This window comes from Uranotaenia lowii, chromosome 2 (genome assembly GCF_029784155.1).
Source record: "Uranotaenia lowii strain MFRU-FL chromosome 2, ASM2978415v1, whole genome shotgun sequence".
Classification (NCBI taxonomy): Eukaryota; Metazoa; Arthropoda; class Insecta; order Diptera; family Culicidae; genus Uranotaenia; species Uranotaenia lowii.
The window spans coordinates 186,588,108-186,604,394 of NC_073692.1; the positions used below are offsets into that span (position 1 = coordinate 186,588,108).

The following is a 16,287-nucleotide window of genomic DNA, read 5'->3' on the forward strand; positions in this document are numbered from 1 at the left end:
TGTTCCTATATGCGCATATTGGGTAATATGCGCATACAGCCGATTGACGATATGGCTGGGAATTCAACATATCTTATCAGTGCAGTTTGTGGGTAATAAGCTTTTGATACATGGCATGAAAAAAATTGAAGTTTATATAAAGTCAAAAATTTTTAAAATTCAAGCAAGATTTTTGTCAGTTTTGTTATAATATAATGAATTTTATTGATCGTGCGTACAGAATCTGTTAACAAAAATGTTAGTTGTTTTTCTTTCTTATTCATCTGGAAATCGGAAATTCAACAAATTGAAGCTTTTTGCAAAGTTGTAAATGATCAGATATTCGAATAAGAGAATTCTGAATGCCCATATCAAGGCAGGTCAAACGCCTATATCAAGAAAAAATAGATTAGTCTTATAAATTTTTACTTTTTTTTCATTGAAACATTAAATTTACTCTCAAATAACAATCGTACAGAGAAAAAAGAAGAACTTTTACTGATCCGATAAAAATACGATATGAACAAATATAACCATGAAATATAGCCATATGGCAAACCTAATTATGTTTCATGCAAAAAAACTTGTGATGTCTAAAATTTCGCAAAAAATTCAGTCTTGACGTTTGCATAACATCCGTTTCTACCATTTTCAATTGAAAATCATCAAAATATTGCAAGTATCAATGGAATACAGCTAAAAACATAAATATGCGCATTTAGCCCGCCGGTTTTGGAAATCGGCTGTTTTGACTACTTTTATTATAAAATTATTTTCACAGAAACTGTAAGTGACTTGAACAGAAAAATTGCTCTAACGTATAGAAAACAGATGTCCGCTCATTTGCGTATAGCTTTTAGACTCCTATCTATTGGAATATGGGAGATATTGAGTAATTTCCTTAATATGCGCATATAGCCCGCCTCTCCCCTACTCGTTGTCGTTGCAATTCTAAGTTGTTTTGTAATCCGGGAAAATGAGTTTTAAAATGAACCCATCGCCCCCCTGAGCCCTTCCAACGCCCCCCAAATTTCAAAGCTGCACTCACCGCCCCCTAGAAGCTCTTAACGCCCCCAAGGGGGCGCGGGCGGTAGGGACCACTTTGAAAACCACTGCTCTAAATAAAGCAAAGGAACGGCTCAAAGCATTTGCTTAGTTTGGTATGAATAAACATTTGCTTAGCGGATGTGTACTAAAACTTTAGAACGTAGCTTTTGATTTGAAAAATAGAGCTATCCAACAAGCAGAGTCTGTAGTTTTCTTAAGTAAATTAAAAAAATAAAACGAACAGAAAACTGAAAATTACGGCTAAAACAGCCACGATCTCAGCAGTGCGGGTGCTTGGCGTAAGAACGATCGGAAAGTATTTTAGGTAATGCATGACAAGCTCTTAAAAGCGCAGGTCGAAATGTTCGTTTCTTAAAAGGGCAATTCCAATTGGTCTAGCAAGCAATAAACAGTTAGTTCACCTGAAAAAAAGTTTACCAACTAAAATTAGCTGCTTTAAAATCTTATTTAAGATTTTACAGAATACAAAATGTTTGTTTTGATAAAACTTAAAAAAAACTAATAAAAGTTAGAAAACTGTTATTCCAAGTTCGAGCCAATTGGGAATTCTTCCACTATTCCTGATAATGTGGAATGTATGTGTAGAGTATAAGGCAAAGAAAGATAATTAAAAGAAAATTTATGAAAATATAACTTGCGCATTGTCGTAACCGGTGGTCTTACTGTTCTATATTCTTTTCAATTTCTATAAATTTTTTTTTCTTCACCAGTCACAAAACCATAATTCCGTTCGCTTCTTCAATCTCGATCAAACTGATTTTCCGAACACCTATTTGACAGTTCTTCTCTTTTCTTCTCGTATTTTGCTCTATACTCACTCTTCAATATAGTAATTTTCTGTCTTTTGCTCTCAAAACTACTCTTTTTTTATCACTGGGTTATTTGTTCTTTCTTTGCACTGATATAAAATATCAATTTATTTTTATTATACAAACCAGATTTATTTTTCTTTACCTCATGTATATTGCTATTCGATTTGTTCAATCTCATGTAAAGATTCCATTCCATAGAACGCCAGAAATATGAAAAAATATTGGGGTTTCACTTCTATTTTTGTTTATCCAAAATACCTTTTTGAAATGTTTTGAAGTGCAATATTGCCAATTTGATAAATTTATGACTTTATAAAAGAATTATTTATAAGAAAAGTATGCTACCGGGCATGCTTAGAAAATAAAGCAATTGCTTCAGATTTGGGCTTTATTCATACCTAATTAGATTTTTCTAAAAGTAAAAGATTCTGTCTGAGAAAACAGCTGTCAAAACAAACTTTATTCATGGCTTCATGAATTCATTGCTTTAAGTGACTACTCGACTGCTTGATTTGGTTTAGTAAAGTAGTTTTTTCACACCACCTAATGTCTCATGGCAAAATGAGCTAACTCTCCTACAGAAAAACAGAATTTAATATTGAAGCATTAACATATATAATTAATCCAGTAAGATGAAAATAAGCTTTCAACACATAGCATGAACAAATTTTTTATGAATTACAAAATCCAAAAAATTAAAAAAAAATCCTACATTGTTTTGCAAAATTTTGTTGTTAAGTATTAAACTTTGGAAACCATCCGTACAGATTGTCTAAACATTAGTATGTGGTTTTCTTCATATTCAGTTGAAAATAAAAATAAACACAACATTATAGTGGGCTTGTGATATAGCTCAGTTGGCAAGTCTGTTGTCTCCTGAGCAGATGTCCGCGAGTTCGAGCCCAAGAGTAAACATCAAACACAGTTGTACTGGATAAGTTTTTCAATAACGATCCGCCAGCTGTTACGTTGATAAAGTCGCGAATGCCATAATGATGGTAAAACGACTATAATCGAAATAAAAAAAAACAACATTATTAGATTTGTTCCTAAAAACAACGATTTGAAAAAAAAAAATTAACTTTTTTTTTGAATATTCTATAATTTTATCATTTAGAAGTCACGGGAAATTACTAACAGTCTTCAAAAAAATTGATCATGATGTTAGAATCTTTTTTTTGAATCTTTTTGATACTGTACACTTTAGCTAAAAAGTGCACAAATTTTTTCAATGAATTTTCACCTGGTATTTTCAAAAGTCATACCGAAAAACAGAGCAGATAGAAAAAAAATACAAATTTGCATTCAGTACCCCTGAATAAGTCAAAGTCAGTTTTCAAATTCTTTGCACCTCGGAAAATGTGAATTTAGTTTCCTTGTGTTATAATTGTGAATGCAGATTTTGAGATTTGAAGATGAATTTAAATCTCTTATTCAATACACCAATTCCTTCATATTGAAACAGCTTTGATGAATAGTTTTTATGTTATATTTTTGGCTCTTAAAACTCATATGGAACGCAAAAATTTCAAACGCTGCCCGAAATTTCTTCTTTTGATTAATTGTTGCTCTGAAATCTCGTGTGTTTTATTAACGCATTAAGTTGAATTTAGAAATCTTCGAACGCTTTTTAAAACTTAAACTCTAATTATTGAAATTTGAAATTTGCATATACAATTTCTGTTTGGTAGTATGTACTTGATTTTTTTACGGTCATCCATTAAATGAATGCATGATGTGATAGATTTCAAACAAAATTAAATTAAATTGAATCAAAAAAAAATTTTTATTTAGAGTTTCTTACTAAAGATTAGCTTGAAGTTTCATAATTCATATTTGAGTGATGTTAAATCGAGGGAGAGATGAATTCGTGCAAGAAAATCTTTACTGTGATGCAATAACTCAATTTTATTTTGCAATCTAATTATGATTTCCTAGTGAACGCAAGTGAGAATAGTAGGGGAGAATGAGGATACTTGATCCCTGGGGATACTTGATTCCTTAGCTATATCTCGAAACTGGAATGTCTTACAAAGATCAAATGTTCAATAAAAATGTGCCAAAATGAGCAAAATAACAATGCTTGTAGTTTATAAAATTTTAACAAAATAATTGTTTGAGTTATTGAACTTTGTTTGAAAAATTTCACAAAATGTAACTTGAAGATCTTTTTTCATCATCCTTACATGGGAAAATTATGAAAAAAATATTTGTTCCAATGTATCAATCGTTCGAGCGTAAAATGAACTTCATAATGCCATATTTTCAAAGTAATGGAAAAATCTCAACTTTTTTCAGAAAAGTTTTCTAAAATGTTGATTATGGGTACAATTGATCCCCTAGAGTTGGGTACAATTGATCCTCCTTCCAAACGGCATATTCTTCTTCTGAATTGATCGTTATGATTGCTGATTACGAGATTACTAATATTTATCCAAAAACTAATATTTATCAAACAATTGTCTGAGGAAAAGAGCAAAAATAATTAATTTTCTCTTAATTATAAAAATTAGCGCCTTTAAGTATGCAATGTTATTAGCGTTGAGACAAAGTTATAGAATTTTCTTCTTATGTCTGCTATAAATTGTGAAATGAAAACAAACATGACCAAAATAGTCAATTAACATTCTATCTGTGGGTTTTGTTTGATTTATATACAAGGATTAGGGCTTCCTGAATAAAAGATCAAGTCTCTTTCAATAGGGGATCAAGTCTCCCCTAACTTCAGAAAAATCGCAATTTTTTTACTCCCACGAAAATGCTTCTAGTTCATCAACGGGTTCAAGTATCGTTCTAATTTTTGGAGCATAGAAACTTGAAGTTACAAGCTGTCAGAAAATGTCAAAGTCGGCAAGTTGCTAAATTTTTTCAAAAAGATATGGTGAAAATAAGAAAAGGGGATCAAGTATCCCCACTCTCCCCCACTGTATTGGATTTCTGAATGAGTTAGACATCATTTTGTGAAGATTTTAAATTGTTAATAAACCAACTGTAAACAAAAAAAAAATATACAGAATTGGAAATTATTATTTATATTTGTTGAATTTCAGATTCGTCTTAGCGTTTTATCCTTGAAGTAAAGTTTAATTATAGTATTTTGTCCTGATTTCCACACTCATCCGGAAATTAAACGTTAAATTCACCTGGATTTGCACGTAGGCGCTCATAACGTGAATTTTTGCTTGACTTGCCATCAAGTGCAAAGGGATTTGGTGCATTCTATGTGACGTTCACGTGAATTTCAAGCTGTTCAAGCTGTGAATAGCTTCTTAAATCTGGCCTCCATTCAATCGTTTGTGATGGCTGTTACCGAAATTACGGGTGGTGGAGAAGCTGATTTTTTGTAAGTAATTAATATTTTGTTGTGCGCTTGTTTTGTTTTCAACATCTTTTCATTTTTAAACAGGATTTGGAATTGGGCAGCTTGGACACAAAGGCAAGGCTAACAAGAGACATCAAAAGAAATCTCCCGGCGATATTGATGTTAATAAAAATAAGTAAAATATAATGCTGTGTGATTTTGAATAAGATAGTGTGTTATGTTTTTAAATTGGTCGTTATAATAAAATGCCTCTGCCAATTCGAAACATTTTTAATTTCATACCGAAAAAAACTTACTACTTTCATATTTCAATAAAATCTACGTGAATCGCATGTAACAGAACGAAACCCTTTTCACCTCCACTATGAAAATTACGTGAATTCTGTTTGCTGTGCGAGCTCTATTTGCTACGTGAAACTCACGTAGGTTCCACGTGGTTTTCATTGTGGCAAAAATCCATGTACATTTTTACGTAACTGTCATGTGAAGAATTCTTTCAGTGTACGGTTTTAAGATATCTTGAACTACAAAGAAAAATCCTAATGAGGAACCTTTCGTTGCCGAATCTTCCTTAAAAATGGATTTCGTGCGGCCTCTACATAAGGTATATTACGAATTTATTTTGTGAAATATTGGTGTCAAACAGAAAGATTAGAAGGTACCAAAGAGTATCAATTGAAGTCATACGTTTCTTAAGCGCTCACTGGAAAACTGATCACTCCAATATTGGAGAATGTGACTACAACTTAAATTTCTTTCTAATAAAGCAATTTAACACTTAAAGTTCAAAGGTATTTTTTCACTTAAAATGACCAAGATCTGAAAATCCATTTAACATGATTATAATTTCTAAAAATTAAAGAACATTGTCAATCTTATGATTCCGTACATATGTATACAGTTTGAGTATTTTTATTGTTTTCTTCTATCTGACCGAATAAAAAAGAAACTGCATGGTGAAGGCAATCAATGTTTGACTTCAGAAGAAAAAATATTCATGATTTTTAGTGTTACAACAATATTCACTCCCCTATTTGACTTTTTCAAATTTGTCATTCCATTAAAATTCAATACATAATGAAGAATTAAGAAGCTCAGATTTTGAAACAATTACAAAATTTATCACAATTTGCTATGTATATTTAGGCATATGAGGGATATTAGTTACAATCAAAAATAATGTCCCTACATTCCATTACCTAGCTCAAATGTTAAGTAGATAAATGGTTAGCAAATTTAATGTCAGCACTCTAAGTAATTCAAAAGAAGTTGATTGGTATAATTTGTTCAAGGGAATTGCAAGTTACAGTTGCTTGAGGTTGGTAGACCGACTGGTCTTCAATCTTGAGCCTTTAAGTGATAATTAACCTTTTTCGTTGATCAAATACCTCCACGGAGTGGAAAATTTTTGAAAATTCAAGAGCACATCTACTAGGGGAAGTTCAAAGTTTTTATATAAATTCGAGCATTTACGGGTATTTTGTAACGGGTACGGGTATTATGTCGGTAAATCTTTTCAAAAATAATTCTGCTTCATTTCAATTCAACGATCATTGAAGCAAACTGGCGACAAGCTATTGGATGAACTATTACGATACACTCTAAATTGTGATGGGAGTTTCGAAAGGCGTGAATTTTTGGTATCTGGTGATAATGCATTAACGAGAACGGAAAAGTCGCAATTCAAACCAGTTGTTTTGGATTGCGACAGTTTCGTTCTGGTGCATAGCTTAGATGCAACCTCACCAGTTAGGCCAAAAATTCACTTCCTCTAAAACTCCCATCACAATTTAGAGTGTACCGTCATAGTTCATCCGATTGCTCGTCTATTTTCCGTGTACTCTAGTGGGTGGCTCGACTCTCAATTTCCACCTATCACTTGACAGGATAAACTCCAAAAGGGAGTTGGTACAAAGCCATCCTAGCGCTAGTGCGTTTTTCGGGAGCGCTCGGAAGAGACTTTGGTAACCGGAGGACTCTCTCTCGGAATTTTCCACGCTCCGGCTGTTCTGGTGGAAAGTGAAAAATCGTTGGTCCTCGCACAGTTCGTCCAAGGAGACAAAACCGAACTCTCGCCAGTTTGCCTTCGACCGCCAAACGACGACGCCGCCGCCGACGACCGGACCACCGGAAAAGACGACGACGGGTTGACAATTTTTTAAGGTGGTGCGTCCCCGCGTGTGTTCCAAGCTAAAGTTGACGGTAGATTGAGGGTTGGGGCTAAAGGAAGAATCGGTGGAATGGTGGAATTGGTATTTGCCTGATCCGGATCCACGGTGTTTAGTGAGTAGTGGTTCGGTGCCGTGGTGCATTTTTTCGCCAAATAATTAACGACTTGGAACGGTAACGTTGAGCAGCCAAAGAAGGGTGTTGGGGGCGTTCTCGGCGTAATGATGACCCGTTGTTGTTCCGGTTGTTCCGTCGTCTCTAATTCGACGAAGTGTGGTTGATCGGCCGTATCCGGGATTCGGAAATTGGTGCGGCGAACTGGAGAAGGGTGGTGTTGAGCAGAGGCAGTCTTCCATCGGATATTGGAACGACATTTGAGTGTTTCGACGACGGGTTTTTCTGAACCGCAAGCAGGGCGAAAGTTTTCCATTTCACTATTAAAATTTGGCTCGCATGATTTGGTTCCGGTGAAAGGTAGTTCGCGAAATGAAAAACCAGCAATAGGCGTCCTAGTGAAGACGTCGTCGGAGGATTTGGCTTAACTATAGGTACATACGTATAGGCAGCGTTCGATATCGCAAGCTTTTGGCATTCCGGTCGATAGGTCGCTATTTTTCTGTTGTTATTCGATGAAAGTGCGTACCTACATAGAACCGTTCCTTGGGGAAGTGATTTAATGGCTCGTTCGGAAGCCCGAAAGGTATTCTCGGAAGCTAGGCAAGTCGAGGAAGGATCCGGCTCTGTGATGTGGATTTAGGCGCACCGGTGTGATTTCACGTGTTGCCGTAAAACAGGCGTCTCTTCCTCATTCGCACCCTCCTAGATGAGACGAAACGAGGCGAGGAAAGTGCAGACCTAATACATTTTGGTGCAGTGTTTTTGGCTCACGGTAGTTTACAGAGGAGCCAGATTTGGAGAGCGGTTGTGTGTTTTAGTCCTAGTTGTGAAAATAGAAAACAAACCCCTTGAAGTAGGCAGCAACCCAACAGGCAGCAGTCCAACCAGAGATCCATCTTCACCTGGGGTGGCAAAATTTCACCTTAGCAGAATTTACATACGATTTTCGCAAATTCAAAGCATAAAAAAGAAGATATAAAAACAACTCCAACTGCCTTCTGCTCCTCGACGAGAGTGTTCTGGGGCACGCATATGAAAAGCTCTATACATCAACTCATCGTCCTTCGTTCTTCCTTTCTGATGTGCGGGGCGCTGCTGTTTAGGATTCGTGTTGTGTTGTGTTTTGAAGACCAGCAGCGGCAAAAATAAAGTGAAGTTTGTTCCAAGGATCCCCCTCTCTGCCCCAAAAATATACATACCCACATACATACATACACACATACGAAGAATATATTCCAATAACATGTAGGTGGGATACCCGCCCAGAGGTCTCTCCTATACACATCCTTAATCGGAGGGAAAACGGCAGCAACGGAACAAATAGAAGAAGCTTGGAAAAAATATAAATAAACCAGTGAAGGCAAGCGAGAACAACCTTACACGTGAAGTCCGAGAGGAGACTCTAAGCAGAAATTTACGGTTCGGAAAACTCGGCAGCGAGGGAAAAATCAACGGAAAACAACAACTACATCAGAACCGGACCAGGTATAGATTAGCAACAACATTTTTGCTTGTGATTTGTTTACGTCGTCGTTTTCCTTCTCATGTACATATTCCGATGTGACTGCTGCATGATTCTGATCGCTTTTCTGGATTGGGAAGGTGAGAAAATTCCACCCATTATGGGTCTCGTTCTCAGTCTGGAACTGTGGAGGAATCGATGAACATTTACATGCACTTGATTGAAGGGGGGAGCAGAACTTGTTGTTGTTTTCCGATTTTCACGAACATGGTTTTGCATTGTTTTCATCCGGTTCACTGGAAGTTGGAATGGGATGGAATTGAAATTCAATTAAGTGTGGATTTTGATTTTGATTGCTGCGAGCTGCGAGCTCGGAAGTTTGGGTTTAATCGTGTTTTTTGGGGAAAGCGCTGCCATAAGTAACCGATCGGTTTGATTGGATAATGGAGTAGTTGTTCAGTAATTTGAGTGTATGCTAGTATTTGGTTAGTTTCTTTGCAGTTGAGATTTGAAAATTAGTTTCTATTAACAGTCTAGGTGCATAAATTAAAGGGTGAATCGTACCTATTACTGTTAATGATTGAACTCTTTTTAAGGTTACTTTCGAAAGTTAGGAACCAATTTGCAAAACTCTTTGGAATCAACCTGAATAAATATGTTTTCGTTAAACCTTATTGGTTCGAGTACGAGGAGCTTCTGATCACTTCATGATTCGACCGTATTAGGGGGGGTGGCATGCGTGGTCCCCCCCCCAAACGGCAAAAACCGTTACAAAAAATTACCCGTAAATGCTCGAATTTCAATAAAAATTTTAGAACTTTTCCTAGTAGATTTTTTGAATTTTTTAAAATTTTCCACTCCGTGAGAGTGTTGTTCAACAAAAAAGATTATTTATCATTTAAAGGCTCAAGATTTTTAAAAAATCGGTCTTCCAAACTAAAGCAGCTGTAACTTGCAATTCCCTGAACTGAATTATTCCAAATAACTTTTGTTGAGTTACTTAGAGTGTTGACTTTGAATTGGCTGACCATTTATCTACTAAAAAATTGAGTAAGGTAATGAAATGAAGGAACAATTTTTTCAATTGTCACTCCCTCATATGCCTAAGTTTTAAAAGCAAATGAGGATAAATTTTCTATTTGCTTCAAATTCTGAACTTTTAAATTTTTCATTTTGTTTTAAATTTCAATCGGATGACAAATTTGAAAAAGTCAAAGGGCTGAATATGGTTAAAAACTGAAATACTTGAAATATTTGTTTTTAAGTGGCGTCATTCATTTATTGCCTAATAAATGCAGTTTTTTTCTGTTCGCTCAGATAAAAGAAAAAAAATCCTTAACATTAATATCCACGGAATCATGTGATCTGAAATTTTTTTTGATTTTCAGATATTTCTACCATGTTAGATAAGTGGATTAACAGATCTTTGTCGTTCTTAGAAGTGAAAAAAGACCATTGCTCTTCAAGTAGTAAATAACCTTTAAAGTAAGAAATTAGAATTGTAGTCAAATTCACCATTGGAGTGATCATTTTTCCAGAAGGCGCTTAAGAAACGAATGATTTCATTAAGCTGTTTATTTTTCTAATTTTTCATTTGTAAAATACAACTAGTGTTGATGCGGCATGAAATCCTTTATTTATGAAGTTTCGGGCAACCGACTTAGGATTGCTTTTACAAAATATTACAAAATATTTTCAAATTCGAATCATCAATTTAGAATCAGAACAAAATATTCTAATAAAACTTTACTTTAGGAATAAAAAGCTCAAACGCATCTGAAATTCAAATACAAATAAGAATTTCAAATTTCTGTTTTTTTTTCTTACAGTTGGTTTATTGATGTCTTTCAAGCTTTACAAAGTCATATCAGATGTCTAGAGCTAAACTTATTCCAAATTATAGAGTGCTATTTTCACTTGCGTTTACTAGGAACCCATGATTAGATTGCCAAATTAGAATTGAGGTTCTTAATGACAGCAAAAAATGATCTTCACCCTCAATTTTCCATCATTCAAATATAAATTATGAAAATTCAAATTCAAAACCTACATTATGAAAGAAAAAAAAATTAAATTTTACATCCAATTAAATTTATTTCTGTTTGAAATCTATCACATCAAACATTCATTTTATGCATGATCATAAAAAAATGCATGTACAGACCCCGTTCGTTTGGCTATATCCGATTTTGCCACAAATCTAACGGTTTTTAGAAAGAATGTTGTCATATAGTTTTCGCTATGAATGGACCAATATAGTTTTGTCAAGCACCATAAATATGTTTTTACGATTTTTAACGGTGATAAATTATAAAAACATTTTTTTTTAAATTATATAGTTCTCAAAAATGACAAAAAGATTAAAATTTCATGAAATTGAATAAAAAAAAAACAAACCAGTAAAAATGATTAAAAAACTGAAAAATAATAAACAGTGCCAGCAGTTGGGAAAATGACAAAAAGTCGAACATTTTAAACAAAACAAGAATTGTGCTAAATGCATCAAAACCATGGCAAAAAAATACTGAAAATGGTTGTAAATTGACTAAAAATTACGTGCATGATAAAAACAATAGTTTTTTTGCAGTAATAAATTAATAAAAAAAGTTAAGAAAAAAAATGTACGGGCGTGTTGCCAAAATCAAACCGCGTCTGTGGTGCAAAACAGGAATTGAATATAAAATATTCATAGTAAGAGTTGGAATTTTAAAAAATCTATTCAAGATTTCTAAATTCATGATAATTTGCTAAAACACGAAAGATTCCAGTTACAATGAATCAAAAGAAGCGATGGTGTGTTAGAACTTTTGCGTTCCCACTGAGTTTTTGAAGCCAAAAAGGAATAACAAATTATATTAATAGCTGTTTCAATACGAAGGGATTGATGTATTGGGATAGAGAATTAAATTCATCCCAAGAGCTCAAAATCTACATTCACAATTATAACAAAAAGAAGCAAAATTCGCTTTTTCCGAGCTGTAAAATATATCAAAACTTATTTTGACTTATAAAGGGGCACTGAATGCAAATTTTTATTTTTTCTATCAGCTCTTGTTTCCGGTATAATTTTGGAAAATATAAAGTAAATTTTATAGAAACAATATGCACTTTTTGGCAAAAGTGTAAAATATCTAAAAGTTTTTTCTTGGCTGAAAAAATTCGCCCAATTTTTTACAATACTTCGCAATATCTGGCCATTTGATCTCGAATTTTTCAACAACAAAAAAACCGTACAAATTTAAGCAAAATTCAGTGATAATTCGACAACAATTTATAATAAAGTGACTAAAACTACGTACAATTTTTTTTCCTATTTAACAGTTCGGCCGAATAGGCCGAATATTTATTTTTAAAATTCATACAAAAACAGACTTCTGAAATTTTTCAACTGATGTATGATAATTTATTAAATATCCAAAAGTTATGTTGAAAAACCTTAAAAATCATCAAAAACTTATGGTTTTTGTAAAACATTTAAGATGAATTCGTGAATTTTTAACTTTAGATAGCTTTATACTTTGATTATCATTTATTTCAAATTTTCCGGCTTTGTTGAGAATGAAATTAATAAAACCAGGCAGTTTGGAATGCTCACTTTATAAACATAAGCATGATTAAGGTACACCGGGGTAAGTTTGGACGCCGGGTAAGTGTGGATGATGGCTTACTAAAACAATACTGTGCACTTATTTTTCAAACTTTTAATGCAGAATGTTCAATTTACTTGTAATCTATCCAATAACTGTGAAAAAGATACGATTCAGACAATAACGGATATATACAGCGACTTTTTGGGAAATTTCTATTTTCAACTACGATGTCGAGTTGATGTGTACCATTTTCAATGACAAAATGACAACTCTACATTGAAACAATCCTTACATTAAAAACAACCAGTTAGGAAAAGAAACGGCGGTTAAAAATGAAAAAAAAAGATTATTTAAAAAAAAACTAAAATTTTGTCTACAAACCCTACCTGGGGTAAGTGAGGACGGCTTTAAAAAGACTATATTTTTACACATTTTTTCAATTTTCAATTTTTTTGTTCAAATCGGATCTCGTGGGTTGCAACCTAAATTACAATAATCATTGAAAGATGCCTTAATAATAGTATCATGAACTTTTTTCAAATTTTTGGATGATTCCAGCAATAAAGTAACGTATTAAACCAAGAAAACACAAATTTGTTGAAAAATTTCTGAGAAATCAAAGGGAAAATCGACCGTTCACATTTACCCCATAAAGCGGGGTAAATGAAGACACAAGCAGTTCATACAATTTCACGTGATAACTTTTCTCGCTATGCTTCTATCAAGCTCATCTCTTCAGCGTTTGTAAACAACATGTTCTGCATCACATTGAACGTAATTTTGTCAAAATTGCTTCACTGCTGATTTTTAAACTTGAACTATACGAAAACCTCTTCCACACTAACCCCGGTGTACCTTATTGCGTTGAATTATACACTCTAAGTTAAAATGCCATTAAAATAATATAATCAATTTATACACTCTACACCTTTTTGAATTTTGAGGAAAAATATAACTGTAGTTTACTAAAAATGATAAATCGGCAAAACTACGTTCCGCTTTTTAATTTTTATTTTCATTTGATTCTAAGATTTGAAATTCTAATTGAAATTTTCCCAACTTATTTAGAGCAAATTTCATTCTTTTGATTTTGATCCTTTTTATAATAACCTGTTCTAGGAAATATCCTGAACTCAGCATATCTTTTTATAAATAATAACTCTCAAATAATTTTTATCTTAAAAATGCTTTCGTAGTTGAATTGAGAATTTCTATGAGCGATTTTCTAAATATGAATAATTCTATATTTTAAATCTCATTTTTTTTCCAAAATAATGATTCTGAGTCTTGATTCAGTTTGAAAGCAATTTTTGTTGCATTTAGAAGAATTTTTGACCTCTTAATATTTACAGACATTTTTTTTATTAAATAAAAATATTATTTTTATTTTCAGCTTCAATTCGCATTGCATTTTAAAAATGTCAACACATTACATGAACACGTTTTTTGGAAACTCATTACAGGGGATCATCATTATTAAATCCTTCGATTCAATAACTGATTATGGAAAATTTTGGCGTCTTGAACTCGAATCTTTTGTCAATTTTTTTTATCACCTCCAGTCTTAGTATAACCAATCATTAATGAAATCTTGTTTACAAAATTAAAAAAAATCGTTAACTTTATTGACCGATTTTAATTTATAATAAAAACCGGCGCTGGATCCGAAAATTATAATCACAAAAATCTCTGTAGGATTGTTTTTGAGCTGTGCTTCAAATTTGAAATTTTGGAAATAAGATACTTGTACTTAGATTCATTTATTTTTTGCGTATCGAAAGTGAACAAGCAATCAAACAACCAATTCAAATCATAATGTTATGTGATGGCATGTTATAAAAAAGCGACAGTTGCTATAGATTTTGAAGCATGGATCACGACAAATCTGGACGCATTAAAACGGGTCTATCTCGGAGTCATGTAAACGAAATAAAAATGTTATGTACTTAAAATGTAGGGTTTTTATTGTACTTTAGAGGAAAAATAATAAAATGATGAATTTTCGAACTTTGCGTCGAGTACCACTCATTATAGTTTGGACACCCTATCCGCTGACCTCAGCGTCCATTTTGTTCCACAATCTCTTGATCTCTGTTCCATCCCGAGTCTTCCTACCATTCTTTTTCACTTTTGCTTGACAATGGATTGATGGAAGAAGCTATTTTGCAGAGAGATTCTTCAGATTTGAAAAAAACAGATTCAGAATATTGTGCGTGATGAAATGAATCCATTTTCTGGATCAGCTTCTAATGATAAAGGTGAAGTTGCCAGATATGCCTTGCGTTCGAATTCCAAAAAGAGAAAATTAAGTGATAACGAAAAAACGCCAACATTAACAAGTTAAAACTACACAAACACCAGTAGTGTCAAATGTTTTGAGTCAACAAGCGGCATATGATAAAAATTCGACCAAACGAGATATCGTTGCCAAAAATGACAAAATACAAAATGTTTCATTAGCTAAATTGGAGGAAACAGTTCGTTTAAAACCAATAAAAGAACAGAGTGTGGATGTAACGCGTAAAGATCTGAGATCTTCGTTAGATCCGGTTTCTTTGGGAGTAACCTCAGTTCGTTACATTGAATCAACAGCGGAAGTGTTGGTGAGTTGTGCTACAAAGGAAAAGGCACAGATCTTCATGGCACATGCTTTGAAAGTTTTGGGAAAGAGATATTCTATAGAAATAAAACAACCAGCAAAACCTAAGATTAAAGTAGTGGGATTTGCAGAAGAAGATAAATTTGATGATGAAAAGTTTGTCGAATTATTTAAAAAACAGAACAGCTTGAATCACTCTGTAATAAAGGTGGTTCATATTGAAAAAAATAAGAAATGGAAGCATAATCCGATGATTGCTACTGTGGAAGTTGATTCGGAAACTTTTAGTGCTTTGATAAAACGTGGTAAAGTAAATGTTGGCTGGGAACGTTGCAAAATTTTTGAAGACATTAATGTTTTGCGTTGTTATAAGTGTTGGAATTATGGTCATAAAGCTGAATTTTGCAGAGAGTTGTGCTAAGTGCGGCGAAGGTCACGATACAAAAGAATGCAGTGCACAATTTGAAAAGTGTATAAATTGTGTTAATTTTAATAGCACAGTGAAGTAAGATTTGTAGAAGCAAGTTGATATTTGCCACCCTGCATGGAGTTATGAGTGCGAAATATATAAAAGAAAAGCCTCTTAGGCGAAATTGTTCATCGATTACGGTAAATAGCAATCAAAATCAGATATTTCATATTTAAATGTTTGCGGCTTGTTAAGTAGCTTCGAGGAAATTTGCGTAGTGGCTCAAAAATTAAAGCCTAAAATTTTAGTGCTAGTTGAAACCCACTTAACGGAGGATTTAAATTCAAATACTTTGGACATAATTGGTTACACCATGATTCACTGCTTTTCGCATTCAAGACATACTGGAGGAGTATCAATGTACATACGAAAGATGTTTAAAATCAACATTTTATTAAATGCAGGTATTGAAATGAACTGGATTCTGGCAGCCAAACTCAATGATGGAAAAAGGCAAATCGTCGTTGGAGGAATTTACCATTCTCCGAGTGCAAGCGATGCTCGGTTTTGAGATATTCTAGAAAATAGTTGGCTGAGTCAAACTGTTGTAGACGAAATTGATAACATCTTCTGTGGTGATTATAACATTAATTTCAACAATAAAGCAGAGTGCAGGGATCTGAAACGTGTCATGGAGGCATATGGTTTTCGACAAATTGTTATGGAAGACACTCGAATCACGGTATCTAGCAGTTCTAGG

General features: G+C 33.5%; 1 protein-coding gene across 2 annotated transcripts in view; it reads left to right on the forward strand.

Moving 5' to 3' along the window:
* The first annotated feature begins 7,246 nt into the window (after positions 1-7,246).
* Positions 7,247-16,287, forward strand: part of LOC129749338 (nephrin-like) — a 475,038-nt gene continuing 465,997 nt past the window's right edge. The window contains exon 1 of one of the 2 annotated variants that reach the window (XM_055744277.1): positions 7,247-9,069. The gene's annotated coding sequence lies outside the window, so the exon portion shown is untranslated. The remainder of the gene's footprint in view (positions 9,070-16,287) is intronic. The other variant, XM_055744276.1, reaches the window with a different exon arrangement.